General features: G+C 36.0%; 1 non-coding gene across 1 annotated transcript; it reads right to left on the reverse strand.

Annotated features, from left to right (window-relative positions):
- Positions 1-14,139: 14,139 nt before the first annotated feature.
- On the reverse strand, positions 14,140-14,246 carry LOC145151761 (small nucleolar RNA R71). The gene has a single exon (XR_013732317.1). It is a non-coding gene; the product is annotated as a small nucleolar RNA R71 (small nucleolar RNA).
- Positions 14,247-16,190: the final 1,944 nt, after the last annotated feature.

Raw genomic sequence — 16,190 nt, forward strand, 5'->3', positions numbered from 1 at the left:
AATTTAGTCCATATGTTGCTATTCAAAAAAGAAAAAAATTAATCAAAACTCATAAATTTTAACAAACCTAAGGGACCATTTATGTAAATTACTTATTTACAAGTTTATAAATAAAGAAGTTACTAAAATTCAAAGAAATATGTCAAGGTTTTCAGGCAGAAACGTCGGGGTTGAGACTAAACATATTGGATCATAGTTAAACAACATATATTGAACAATACCAGGATTTATATAACATGGCATTCTTCCAAAATTCGAATATGAAGAAACACATTGTTTAATAAATCCACAAGAACCAAACGTGGAAATACAAGTTCCTGCAAAGCATAAAAGAGACAAAAGGCTACCACAGAGCCAACTTTTTATTAATGAAAATCAAATTCTTCATTCTCACATCGGGTGTGTGTTCTTCCGGCCACTTTGGATACCTAGAGATACATACATTTTTAAAAATATGTCAACAATAATGTTGGTGAGCTTTATATGTTTTCCTTTGACTCTGAGCATTTTCAATAGATCGAAATACTTTTAAAACCGGTAATTTATAACAAAAAAAATACGTTTTTACTATTCATGAAATTTCAACGATTAAATTTAGTTTTCCTGCGAAATTTATTAATTAAATTATATTTGATAACGAGAAATTTTGTCATAATAAAGTTTTAGTATTCTAAAGGAATTAATATTAGACACTTAACCAATTTAAGGATTATTTCGTTATAGTCTTACATTTTTCTAGAATATGTTTCTTGGTTCTAAGGTGAGCCTATAACCGACACTATTAACGTTCTTTCCCCGTAAGAGCACAAGTAATGGAGGTATCTGGATCATTACGAATGCCTTGAATAGTCGTGTAGTAACAAAGAAAGAACACTTGACGCCTGTTAGTCTCGTTAGACGAAGTTGTAGCTAGCAACCACAAATGAAGAATATCGACCTACATAAATCATTACACTACATAATAGATCTACACCAAGGTTCTTGTTAAATGTGACTCGAGCATTTAGATCATGTTCATGGAGAATTTGGAGCACTTGGAACTCAATGGAGCACTTGTGGTTCATGGAGCATGTGACAAAGGAACGGATCATCTGAGAAAGGAATGGATCGTCTGACAAAGGAACGCATCAAGTGCCAAAGAAACGGATCATATAGAAGGGGTTTTGGAGCACCTAGAAGAGGTTTGAAGCACTTGGGAGTGATATGGAGCAACCTTGTTGCACAATCGGTTGAATAGTTGGGCCAAGAAGGATGTTGTTGCGCTAAGGGAATTCCTTTTTGCGCCATTATGCCCCCTCTTGCGCCATGGGGTACTCTTAGTGTGCCATGTAGTATGCTCTTGCGCCATGCATGGTCTTGTTGTGCCATGTATGTTCCTGTTACGCCAAGGTGGTGTTGTTGCTCCAATCATGTTGTTCTTGTGCCACACTTGAAGCCTGTTGTGCCATCCGTATACTTGTTGCGCCATGATGGCGCAAGATGGACCATCTTAGTCCTTGATGAGCCAAGTATGCTATGAGGTCCTCTATGATGCTCAAGATCGTTCAAGGATGCTCAAAAGTTAGTATTGCTCAAGGATTACACCATGTTGTGCCATCATGATGGATGTTGGGCCATTAGTGTTCATGATGCGCCACTTGTACATCATGATTCTCCACTATCACATAAGGTGCTCCATCATGTGTGTTGCTGATGCCCAAGGGTTATATGACATGAATGAATGTTCCAGAAGATCTCTCTTAATGTATTATGATTTTTTGACACCTTTTATGGACCTATGGGCCAATAGGCTTGGCCCATTAGGGTTTTAGGTCTGATCCCTCTAGTATAAATAGGGATGCATGCTAGGTCATTTTATATCATGAATTCAAGAGTGATAGGCGAATCTCTGCGTAACTGTACTTGTAACCTCTATTTGAGAGATCTGAAATAAAAAAATACTCTCATCCTGCCCGTAGACATAGGCACCAGGACCGAACCACGTAAATAATGTGTCTTGTGCAACGACGCGAAAATCCAAGGTAAATTTTTATTTTTTTTCATTTTTTAAAACAATAAATCATACAAACGAGTTGTTCCAAAACCGATCAAAGAGAATATATCATTTAAACTGTTGGGTTTTGAGCATTCTAACACTCCTATGGTGTACATGCAACCCTATAAACCTTGGATCTATGTTTTCTCTATTATACATGCAAATATTAACTATTCCAAGGTTTCATCCTAACTAGCATATTATGAAGCACCTATACTACAAAGTTCTAGTTAGATGACATACCTTTTGATGTAGCTTGATGTCTTCAAGCTTTAAGAGCTTAGCCCCAATAGTGTGGAAGCCTCAAATGGAATCACAAATCACCAAACCACCTTGGAAGAACTTAAGAGAATATGTATGCACACTAAAATCGGCCCACTCTTATTTTCACACACTTGTGTCAATTTTGTGAGCCAAGGACCCCTTTATATATTATGGAGGATTAGGGTTACATCCATGTAAACCCTAATACCCATGACCTTTCATTTACATAGGATCCATGGGTTAAAAGCTCCATGGACCATCCATGAAAGCTTAGCCCAACCTAAATGAACTTGGCCCATTCCATATATATAAGAGTCCATATTTAATTAGTTCTTTTTGATCACTTAATTAATTCTAAATTAATTCTTGATCAATACTAATTAAATAATATGATTCCATATTAATATATTAGAACTTATAATATATTAATATAAATCATAAATATACTATTCTCAAAAGACTATCCATATAAATTGTGCCGGTGAAGTGCAACCCAAATGGACCATGCTGGGTCGGGTCAAGTACATACCAAATATAGTTATGGACTTAGACATTAATCCAACAGTCTCCCACTTGGATAAGTCTAAAACTATTATTGAGTATGACTTCAAAACCTAACTGGCAATCGTAGCTCTTAAAGCCGCTGTCGAACTCTGACCTTGTCAATGACTTGTCCATTAGATAAGGGATCATATATTCCTCCATTTTAGATATCATATGGACTGAGACATGGATTATAATCATTCTCTTTGTCCATTTGTTGTTTCCCGATTTTCGATTTATGATGACTGACTGATTGAACAAATCAAATCAGTCCTGGCTTGGTCAAGCACTCACATGTGTCATCGCTAAATCATCGAGGGGCCCACAGATATCGCTTTTATCCCGAAGGTAAAAGGAATGGATAAACTTCGACTCATATGGCTTGTTCTACTACTTGTTGAATCATACACAAAGGCACGTTTTATAACATCGAGTTACCAAATGCGTTTTCGTGCAATCAATGTATAACCAACTCATAGTAACAACTCATATCTCTAGGTTTGAAGAATATAAGATATTATCGTCTCATGATCACTCGTGATAAAATCCATGAAGTGATTCAAATGAGTGCGGGTTGAATCCAATACTCAGAACTTATGAGCACTCATGAGTGTTGTAGCACTACTTTGTCCACCAACTTGGACCTCTACAAACCAACCCATGACAGTCTTGATTCATATCTACTTCCAACATATGACCGACTGTGGATGGTTTGAATAACTTAATCATTCAGGAAGAGCGACTTAGTTATTCTGGAAGTCAAAACATGCAAAGTGAAACACAAGAATAAATGAATCATATATGGTATCCAACCCTATGAATATAAATAAACACTTTTATTTATCACCATACTGATTACTCATTATTCATTGTTTCGGTTTTATCAACTTTATACTTGAATTAAAAACACTAGTTGTCCCATGCGCCAAGCATGTACACTATGTTTTTCTTAAACAATAGCTTTGCCATACACCAAGTATGCACTCTATGTTTGTCTATGATCCTTACTTTGTGAAATAAACCAATTGAACATAATTTCAATGATTCTAATTTCACACTCCCAAATCCTTATCGAAAAATGTGAGAATTTCAAATTCCTATCATTTATCGAAATCTGTTTAGATTTTAAACTTATATGCACTGACCCTCCTGTAATGAATATGTACAAAGTCACAAAGACTTGTCAACAGCCATTATAAGGTATTCCAATGGAGATCAACTCCATGGAAACTAAGTCTCATATTCAAAGTACATTGCTTTGGACATGCTTCTTGCATTAAGTTTTCTAATCTTACACAGATAACTTCCACCTATGGAGACAACTCCATATTCTCATTTTGACTATCACTTCTGAATAAGAGATGCCTCTTTTCAGAATATGTCAATATGGTCCTTCCAAAATTAGCACTATAATTCCAACTGTCCCTGAGCAACCAATCTTTGGTAAACCTCAGATTGTCCTCGACAATTGCTTAATCATTTTAGTCATATCCAATTCTAGACCTTTTCCCTTCTTAATGCCTCTGGGCATTTGGAAAAATTTAGAAATGACAAATATTATAGCACATGCAATCGATCCTGTACCCAAAGCAAATGGTACACGATTCATGATGTCTCACATAAAGACATGATTCTAGACCAGTCTTTTGCTACAATATTTTTATTTGCCATGTTTTCAAAATTTGACTATGAAGAGGGATGCCGTAATCATAATCGAATTTTGAGAATGCAATATATAGAATTTCCTTAAGTTGAACCAATCCAACATGAAATTCATATATATATATATATATATATATATATATATATATATATATATATATATATATATATATTCTTGACTAAAGATGATTAAGGTCTCAATCTAAGCCTTTAGAACTGAAATGAAGTATATCCTCTCCCTTAATTATAGCAAAACAACTTTTTCAATCCCTGCAGCCTCACGAATTGAAACTTTTGTTTTCTATAATTAACATTGCTAACTTTCAACACTAACAATAATTATCATGCTCCCACTAACATGATGATTATTAGCATAACACTTATGCTCCCACTAGCTTTGACATGTACTCAGAAATCAACTGGACTTCTAGAAATCAATACTTTATTGACTTTCTTACCAAAGTTCAGATTTCTGATACGAGATGCTTTGATAAAACTTTATCAAAATCATACACCTTTCCTTAGATAGCATGCATGTGTGTCTAAACAATTTCAGAACTATGAAAAGGGATGCCGTAATCATAGTCTCAATTGTTTAGACCTTTTGCCATCTGCTTCAAATCTACTTGGTGGAAGTGTTTCCTCACCATCATTTTCATGAATCAGAGAGAAACCTTATGACCCTTAGATTTTATGGTGTATGTGTTCTTATCCATGTGAATCGTCAAAACCATTGTCACAAGACAAGGATAATGACAAATCCAAACTCATATGGACTGAACTTATGCAATCTTAACTTCTTGCCACCTGGCAGTACAGGGCCTGCCATTGCTTCCAAGTTGTTATGCAACCAATTGAGAACTTTCAGAACTCCTATGCAAAGCCAACTTTAACTGGAATGGGCACAGAATATGTTAACACGATAGGTTATAAACCTCAAGTCGTGTGCTAGTGAAGAACCTCAGGTTTTATTCTTGATTAGTTCTTGAAATTCTTTTTAGGATCTTTAAGACTCCCACTATCCTCTTGACATATAAGACTATCTTGCCAAATATTCAAGAGATAGTGCGGATTCTTTATCAAGACAAACACTTCACACAATTGGCCTTAGTTGGTCTTTGTTTTATCCAAAACATCACAACTTACAAATTTCAAATGTACAAGAGTAGGACACTTTTACTCCTACATTTGACAAGTGTTTTAAACCTTTCTTTAAGATATGTCACTCAAGCTACAATCTTGGAGTATGACTCTAAGAATTGTTTTGGAACGAAGTATGACTCATCTTCCTGATCTAACCATTTCAACAATTCATGACTCCTCTTCTTAGTCATAAGAATGCACTAAGATGACCTTTAGAGGACTAATTGTGATATGATTTCTAAATCATTAAGATGATCACAAACATGATACTAAAGTACTCTCCCATCTTTTCAGATTTGAGAAACTTTTATCTTTCTGCCTAATTTGATTCTTCCCATTCGTTCTACCATACATTGAGACTTTTCCAATGTTTCAGAATTATACTTAAATTTGTAAGTATAACCATATTTACTAAACTTTAGTAAATCAAATAGTCTTAACGAGCTTTGTGGTGGACATGACCAGTGCACAAGAATGTGTACTCGATCCCTTTACTCCTTCACTTGACTCACACATCCATGTGAACAAGTAATTAGTCTTGATTTTCCAATGCTTGAAAGTTCTCATTCATCATACTATTCAACTTGCATGATTTCAAGTTTCGGTCCAATTGAAACTTGGGTGATGAGGAACTTTCCTGATTTGGTAAATTTAGACACTACCACAAATGAAAGAATCAAATCCATTTTCCAATATTGCTGTCAGTGGAATCATATAAGCAACAATTTTCCACAAATGCCATTGTAAGGATACTTCAAATAAATAAAATTAAACAATTTTCTTTTATTTTAAAACTTTGCGGAAAAACTTATCCTTACAATCCACATGGAAAATTGTTGTTATCTATTCCTTAGCAATATATCATAACTTCTTAAGCAACTGCTCAAAATTCTGATGCAATCGAAATCCACCTTCGCGATCAGAATCAGCATATACTTCCTTTAAGATTTCTCTCTATTCTTTGATTCTTAAAACATCAACATGTGACCCAGTCACATCATGTAATGAGGATCTCAGAATAGAACTTAACAGAGTTAGATAATGGGCTTTACCTGATGTAGAGTCAAACTTATTGACTTTAACATCCTTAGGTAAATTTGGCAGCTTTGCAATCAACGCCCCTTCCTTTGGCAAAATAAACATATGGACCCTTTGGTAATGGGACTATCTCAGACTTTGCCTTTCTCTTTACCATTTGGTCAACCGGGTTGACTATGGCCAATCCCTTTCCATTGGGAAGAGAATGCTTTTTCTGGATTTCCAGTGTCACCATTGTCACTGTCCATAATGTTTTTGGGAAGTTGATCTTCTAATCAAATTTGCTTTACTATCGTTCCAAATCATTGCTGATTCAGCAGCACCAAGCAAATAGATATGATCATTAAGGTTCATGTCATAGTCTGTTTCATAGTAGTCCCAAAGGAACTCATTATGTGACTTAGAAAGTGATTGAACATCCAACTTTCTCAAGACTTTGACACCCAACTCTCCCGGCTTGTCAATATGTGACTTCATCTCCAAGATGTGATCACACATAGACCTTGCTTGCGATTAGGGCTTGAGTGACCTTGAACTTGTGGGTTAGGGAGAATAATTGGAGGAGGTGGAGAAAGAGAAGTATGACTTCCATGAGCCAAACTCGAGAAGTCATATTCATTAGGAAAGCTTGGTTTGGGAAGATCATTGTTGTCTAAACCAGACATCAACAATGGGAGAAATTCACGTAAAGTTGATTTAAGTCCTTAATATAACACCCAATATCATATATTAAGGCTAGGACCCAACAAACTATTTTATAACTTGGAAGAGGGATGCCGTAATCCAAGCTATAAAATATTTGAAGGTAGGTGAATGACGATTCACCAAATTCCACCAAGATAAACGAAATGTATTATTAGGTTTTAATTGGTTTTGAAACTCCTAGATTATTTTGAGATTCATTGAACTTTTCAATGACATGTTTCAATCTCGAGTGTGCCCTTCAGGTTTTGTGACTGGGATGCCGAGGATCACAAAACAAGGTGTGCAGTAACCATGCAAATATACTTGGTACCATTAATATTTACCCCTCAATCGATGTGCCGGTTAACCACACACGCTCCAACGATACTATGATAAACATTAAGTTACCCTTTGCCTACCTTGTTAAGTCCAGGTTAGTCTGCCGGTTAACCACACACGCTCCACTAACAGCTTAAACAAAGTGCAAAGTGTAATTTCATGGATTAGCACCTTATTCACATTTTCCTAAGTAACTAAGATTGAGAATTTATAAGTGTTGAGTTACTTAGTATTTATCATTATACTTATAATGAAGGGAGAATTATAGTCCGTGTCCTACCTGTTCGACTAACGACCCTCCACCAGTCAAGGAAGCGGTGGGTGAGAGTGGACACCCATTAAACTGCCATTTTATAGGCAGTAACCTTATACCCCCTTATAGACCGGCTTCGTGAATGAGGCCTACTAATGGTAAGACGACTTGCTCTTATACATATAATATATTAAACTTTTAATATTATAATAGTATAAGGGTGTATTTTAGACATTTAAAATACTTGGTGGTTTAATCTATTAATTAAACTATACTCTTAATTTAATTAAATTTAAACCATGTCATTATGGAATTATTAATTCTCTTTTAATTAAACACTTTAATTATCTATTAATAAAGTCCATAAGAGTTAATTGAATTATTCAATAAAAACATCATAATTCCAATTATTAAATTCAAAATTAAAACCATTTAATTAATTGTTTAAGTTATGAACCCAAGAGTTTTAGAATTCAATTCTTTTTTTTTTTATCATAAAAAACTTTTTCCAAATTCCAAAACTTGAGGGCAAGTTTTGTAACTCTTGAAAACTTTTGGATTCCATAACTTATGGAGTTAAATACTTGTTTTATGATGAAACTTTTCATGTTCCATAACTTAAGAACAAGTTATGAAATTCTTTAAAGCATTAAGACCAAGTTTTATAACTCCATAAAAAACTTTGAATCAATTTTTTTTAAAAACCTTTTCATATCCATAACTTATGGAGGTTTCAAAAAACTCTTTAGATCAAACTTTTAAAACTAATAAAATAATCGTATCATTTTATCTTTTACTAAATTTGACCTAATTCAACTCATATAGCAAATGATTCAAATTTTACAAATAATTAGTTTTTCACAAAAACAAGTAATTATCTTAAAATTTGACAAAGGTCATGTTTTTTTTTTCCTTTTTTTTCCAACTTGAAAATAAAACATTTGCATCAATATAACAGAAAACAACCCATGGCTCTGATACCACTGTTGGGTTTTGAGGATTCTAACACTCCTATGGTGTACATGCAACCCTATAAACCTTGGATCTATGTTTTCTCTATTATACATGCAAATATTAACTATTCCAAGGTTTCATCCTAACTAGCATATTATGAAGCACCTATACTACAAAGTTCTAGTTAGATGACATACCTTTTGATGTAGCTTGATGTCTTCAAGCTTTAAGAGCTTAGCCCCAATAGTGTGGATGCCTCAAATGGAATCACAAATCACCAAAACACCTTGGAAGAACTTGAGAGAATATGTATGCACACTAAAATCGGCCCACTCTTATTTTCACACACTTGTGCCAATTTTGTGAGCCAAGGACCCCTTTATATATTATGGAGGATTAGGGTTACATCCATGTAAACCCTAATACCCATGACCTTTCATTTACATAGGATCCATGGGTTAAAAGCTCCATGGACCATCCATAAAAGCTTAGCCCAACCTAAATGAACTTGGCCCATTCCATATATATAAGAGTCCATATTTAATTAGTTCTTTTTGATCACTTAATTAATTCTAAATTAATTCTTGATCAATACTAATTAAATAATATGATTCCATATTAATATATTAGAACTTATAATATATTAATATAAATCATAAATATACTATTCTCAAAAGACTATTCATATAAATTGTGCCGGTGAAGTGCAACCCAAATTGACCATGCCGGGTCGGGTCAAGTACATACCAAATATAGTTATGGACTTAGACATTAATCCAACAGTTAACATCATAATAATATCATTAATTGCCAATGCGGAAAACTCTGGGGGATGCTGTGCAGTCACGCCGGGCCCTTCCCTTTTGATCAGAAAGTACCTAAAACCATAAATATGAAATTGTAAGCACAAGGATTAGCGAGTTCCCAAAACTACCACATACCAACACATACAAATGCCATGGGCTACCCCCATGATCTTTCCTTCCAATGTCAAGGGTCAAATTTCGGTCTTACATACAAGCCTCATGCGCTACCCCCATGGTCTTTCCTTGCAATGCGGAGGGCCAAATCTCGGTCTTACATACAAGTGTCATGGGCTACCCCCATTGCCTTTCATACAATTGCTAGGGGCCAGATCATGGTATTTCATGCAAGCATCACAAAGACAACTAGCATTCCACATAACAAGTAATGGGACAGAATTGGTGCCTTCGACACATGGATATAGTGAGAAAAAGTCATCTTACAGTCTGAAAGAATAGTTGCACCGATCACTGCTCTAAAAGCTATCTCTACCGGTCACCTATACAATTAACACGAACCCAAATCTCAAACTATAACTCAAATTACCTAAAATGCCCTTATGTCAAACTTGGTCATCCCTGGTCAAAGTCAAAGTTAACATTCAAGGTGAAAAAGTCAATATTCCTTCCAAGAAAAGTACGCCCTACGTACCAAGAGAGTACGTCCAGCATACTCTGATGTTGACCATAAGCGGGGCGCTAACCGCGTACGCACAACGTACCACCAGGTATGCCCAACCTATGCAGCCCAATCCCAAAACTCCATTAAGAGCTTATTATATTAATTCCTTACATCCAAAACTCAGATTTAAGCCCAAAATGATGTCCTACGTCATAAAGTTTCCAACTTTATGACTCTGCACGGTTATAAAGTGCTTAATGACCAAAACCCTAAGTTCTTGACCTAATAAGACATCACAACTCTTTTATGGAAGGGATGGAAGGGCCAAGATCACATTTTTATGGTTTGTAATAGTTCCATAATGGATAAAGTTTTCAACTTTATCAGTTAGAATGGTCCCAACAAACAAGATCTAGTCTTTAAGTCTCAGAGGGGCCCATAAGTGCATCTTTTTCAACTTAATCCATTAAGTCCAAGTCTCTAACCTTCAGATCTAAATCAAAATGATGTTTAGATGGATAAAGTTTCCAACTTTATCCATAACAATGTCACAAACCTTCAAGATCTAAACTTTATGAACTTAAAATTACCAAAAGCTCATGACACTCAAAATTAGCAAGATCTGACAATTTCATCATCAAGATTCAAACTTTATACCTCTAGGAGAAAGATCAAGGTGAACAAAGTCCGGATTTACAAGCTTCAAGGCAACCAACAGTTCTACAATGAGTTCCTTCTTCTCCAAGGTGAACCAAGAACACTCCATAGAACTTAAAAACATGTTCTTTTTTTGCTCACAAGGCCCAATCTAGGGTTAGGGATACAGGAGAGGGTGTTGGCGAGGTGGAAGCTGAGAATAGGGTGTGCCCTGTATGGGAGGACCCATGAGGGAGGATATCGGGAGAAAGGCCGAGGATGTTTCAGTTGTGGTCAGATGGGTCATTTTAGTCGGGATTGTCCATGTGGGTCGGATCCGATGTGTTTCACTACAATCAAGTGGGTCACAAGAAGGCCGAATGTCTGATGTTGAGGGGCGGAGCAGTGAGTGCACTTGCTCCGATTACTCTGAGGATCACTGACGGTCGTGAGGATAGGGCTGGAGCCCCATCAGCGTGGAGTCGGGCATTGCAATGTCAGTTAGGAGAGGCCATGATTTCATCAGATGCTATTGCGGGGATGTAATCTTTGATTTCTTCTTGATTATTATCAGTATCTATATTTCTTGGAAATCTTGATTATTATCAGTATCTGTTATTACCTGGGTTATATCATCAAGAATTGTTGCCATTTTGCATGCCAAGAGTCATTAGTCGGTCGTATCTTGCTGAGCGGATTTTAGTTTGTTCGGTTGTTGTTCCGGTTCTTTGATGGGGTCAATTCAGGGGTATCGTTTGGAAGGTCTATGGTCAGATTAGATGGTTAGTTCTCCAATTAATTCAGAGTTCAGTTGATATGTGCATATCTATACATATAATTCTACATCATATCTTAATATTTGTAATTATTTTTATGCCCTTCATAGAACAAAAGGTACTCAATTTGCTAAGTATTGTGTTGTAGGGGTAAAAGACATGCTTGGCACGAAAAGGAAGCTGGAAGCTGGAAGCTAGACGCTGTAAGTTAGGAGTTAGAATGAAGATTTTAAAAAGAAGAAAAAATGCACTCTCCATGTCGTGGTGACTTTCCCACGACGTGACAATTTGGACTTTCCAGATTGACTAAGGAGACTTGTTGAATACGGGATAACAACGAAGACCAGGATGTGGTGGCCTTACCACGTCGTGGTGATCTCTTTTTCGGGAAACTATAAATACATTCCATTCTCCTCCGAAATTGGAACTTATCCTGGAAGAAACTATCGACTTTTGAAGGCCAAGTATCTTATTTGAAGCTTGGAAGTGAAGAAGTCGATTTTAACTTGGGAATTGGGAGCATTAAGGAAATACAACTCTAAATTACGAATTTTTACTTAGGTTTAATCATGTCTATTACATTGAATTTCGTTTTTATGTGTTTGATTGTTAAAATCATGGGCTAAAAACCTATGACTTTCGTTTAGTGTAGGGTTGCTTGACTATTTATGGTTTGATTTATGGTTTGGATTTAGTTATATTGGTTATTTGTTGATTTAGCTTATTAAAGAACCTTCCATGCTTATGAAAACTGCTTTCTCTATTTATTGCTGAGTTTAATTAGGTTTGTATGACCATCTTTCTTAATTGGACTTGAATTTTTGTTAATTGCAAAATTGTAGGACTAGAGTTTTGAACAAAACCTATGGTTAAATAGAAAAGTGGGAAAATAATCGTAGGAGCTAATATATGAAGACCAATCATATATTGAATTGAGCTAATAAACCAAATTAATCAATTCGTTATAAGTCTAAATTAACTCAAACTGAACACTAGTAAACTTGTTAGTTTATCCGCCTAATCACTGTATAAATGAGCTTGTTTTCTAAAGGATTAGGATTAGTGAACATTAATCTAGTCATTTTAGGAATCGATAACCAATGAAACAATAATCCATTACATTTCCATAAATCAACCATAATAGCAAGTAAATCCAAAGCTAAACGAACGTCTCTCAATCACTTTGGTTTAATTCGTCTTTTGTGCTTGTTACTTTAGTTTAATATTTGCATTAATAGTTGATAGTTAGTTTAGTGTTGTTAATTAAGTTTCTATTCTTGCAAAACTAGAGAAAACCGTTTTTCTAAAATTATTAGTATTTTAGTTAGTAGTGGATAAAAATTAGCTACACATTTCGTTCCCTGTGTTCAATACATGACTATTGAGCTATACTATTTTCAACAAGGTATAATGTCTTAGTTAATAATTAGTTTCATTAGTAGAATAAACTAGTGCATAATTATTTCAAGCATCAAGTTTTTAGCGCCGTTGCCGGGGAACGGTGCATTTTTAGTTAATTTGAATCTGCTATTTTAGCAGGAATTTTCTGTTTATTTGCTTTTAAATTTTTGTCTAAGTTTTTTTCTTCTGTTTGACTCAGCACGTCGTGGTCATTAACACCACGTCGTGATGTCGTAACAGTTAATTTTTAGTTTTTGTTTTTGTTCTTTTTACACATTTTATTTGTTTATGTTGCAGAAGTTTATGAACCGTGGATCGAACACACCTTTGACACCACCACTTAATGATCCAGAGTCCGCGTTTCATAAAAAGAAGGACAAGGAAGCAGGAGAATCAAACACACCAAAGAAATCACCTTTCAAGAATCTCAAATCGTTTTTAGTAAGAAGAAGGAAAAGCAAGTGGGAGAATCCAGCAAAACCCCGAAAGACAAAAGCATTGAGAAGAATCCTACGAAAGAAGACGTTGATTATGAAATAGACAAGGAAGAAAGCGACAACAAATCTAAAAAGAAAGCGAACAAGAACGAACCCGACAACATCATGGTAGAAATTATCGACATTTCCATGGAGGCATACAAGAATATAATTTGTGACGACACCGGTCCGGGGCTTGTACAATCCACCATTCCAGCCACTGCCACATTTGAACTCAAGGGACACATCCTTGTCGCTCTAAAAGAGATTCTATTCACCAGAAAAGATGATGAAGATGCCTATAAACATCTTGATGAATTCAATGACATCTCCGTCTACTTCAAAATTCCAAATGTTCCACACGAAACGGTGTTGTTAAGAATGCTTCTGGTTACTTTCAAGGGAGAAACCAAGGATTGGTTAAAGGCACTTCCACCCGGTGAAATCACTACATGGGCACAAATACGTAAAGAATTCTTGGAACAATTGTGCCCACTATCAAAGGTGGCTAAACTAAAAAAAGCTATAGCTAACTTCGAGCAACAATTGGGTGAGTCACTATTTGAAGCATGGGAGCGCTACAAGGGACTACTTCGAAATTGCCCCCAAAACGACCTAAATGTGCAAAAGGAAGTCTCAATCTTCTATGATGGGGTGAATGTCACAACATGGCAACTCCTTGATTCTCAAGGATCATTAACCAAGAAGAATCCCGCTTAAATTAAGGAGCTTATTGAAGAATTTTCTAAACATTCGAGAGAGTACCATAACCCGCGAAATGATGTGGCAAGGGGATCGGCAAATTCAGCTTCAAAGGACATGTCAGCCGTCTTGGAAATGTTACAAAATATGGATAGGAGGATGACTAAAATGGATCAAACAATCCATGTTATGCGAGTAGGGCGTGAAAACTATAACGAACCGCATTTAACTAGAGAGTGTGATCTTGATGAAAATGAAAACCAAAAGGTATAAGCTTTCTATTCGAGCGGTGATCGATATAATAAAGATTGGAGAAAGCCTAAGAAGAAGTGGTTACCTTATGATAAGTACAAGAAAGCCAAGGAAGAGAAGTATGAAAAACAATGAAGAGGCTTTTACCAGAGAGAGGAACCAGTTCCTGAAACGAAGCCCGATTTCGAGTCAATGCTTACCCGTTTTGCAACCGCATCCAAAAAAGGCACGAGGAAACAGAAGCATCAATTAGAGAACAACAAGTTTTAATAAAAGATCAGCAAGTTTTACTAAGAAATCAACTAGTTTCAATCCACAACATCAAAAAGAAACTTGGGTAACTATCTAAACAATTCAATGATAGATCACCGGGAGGACTTCCAGGAAACACCGAACAAAACCCAAAAGGAACTCACATCCAAGCTATGACAACTAGAAGTGAGAAAATTGTTACACATCTGACTCCCATTAACAGAAACAACCCGGATGTTGAGTAGGAAAATCGAGAAGAAAGTCAAAGAAAAAGAGTATGAGTAGTCGCCACGACGTGGTGTTGATGCCATGACGTGGCAGGAACCGGAAAAGAAAAATGTTGATCCTGTTAAGCCATATCGCCCACTGCTGCCCTTTCTAAGTAGAGCAAGAGAAGAAAAGAATGCTAAAGACTATATGAAATTCTTAGATCATATCAAGTCCCTTGAAATCAATATTCCGTTCCTTGAAGCTTTAGCCCAAATGCCAAAATTTGCAAAGTTTTTAAAAGATCTCTTAACTAATCGAAAGAAGATGGAAGGGATGTATAAGGTAGTACTAAATGAAACTTAATCAACTGCAATGTTAAATATGCTACCAAAGAAGGTGGGTGATCCGGGAAGCTTAACTCTACCTCGCCAATTCGGAAATTTAGCAACTAGCCATGCTCCACCGACTCGGGAGCAAGTGTTAATTTGATGCCATATTCATTCTTTAAGAAGCTTGATCTCCCTGAACCAAGACCAGTCTGTATGGTCATGCATTTGGCAAACAAGAAAATGACCTTTCCAAGAGGAATATGTGAAGATTTGTTAGTGAAAGTTGACAAGATTGTTTTTCCTGTGGATTTTATTGTCTTAGATCTGGAGGAAGATGAACAAGTCCCAATCATTCTTAGAATGCCCTTCTTGAGCACCGCGTGAGCCTTGGTTGATGTAAGAGAATCCAAACTCACTCTACGAGTTGGAGAAGAAGCGGTCACTTTTGGAGTAAATCGAGCAATCCAACAGTCAAGGATAAGTGATGATACGACCTTTTTAGTTGATGTGTTCAAGGAATTACTAGAGAAGGAGCTTAGAGGATGGAAAGAAAAGGAAACTGAGGGAAATATGGTGCTACAAGAAGGAGATTTTGATGCTGAATTTGAAATACAAGAGTTAGAGAAGCTGTTGGAAGAGAGCGAATACAACAAACTGAAAAAAGAAGTTGAAGAAGCACCACGACGTGGTCATCAGATATTTCACGATCAGACGTAAAAAAGTGTGACACCACGGCGTGGCAGGATTCCCACGTCGTGGTCACTGAACAGAAAAACCAAAAATTGAGCTCAGAGCTTTGCCCGAACATCTAGAGTA

This window comes from Lactuca virosa, chromosome 1 (assembly GCF_052849685.1).
Source record: "Lactuca virosa cultivar CGN04683 chromosome 1, Lactuca_virosa_CGN04683_v6, whole genome shotgun sequence".
NCBI classification, from domain to species: domain Eukaryota; kingdom Viridiplantae; phylum Streptophyta; class Magnoliopsida; order Asterales; family Asteraceae; genus Lactuca; species Lactuca virosa.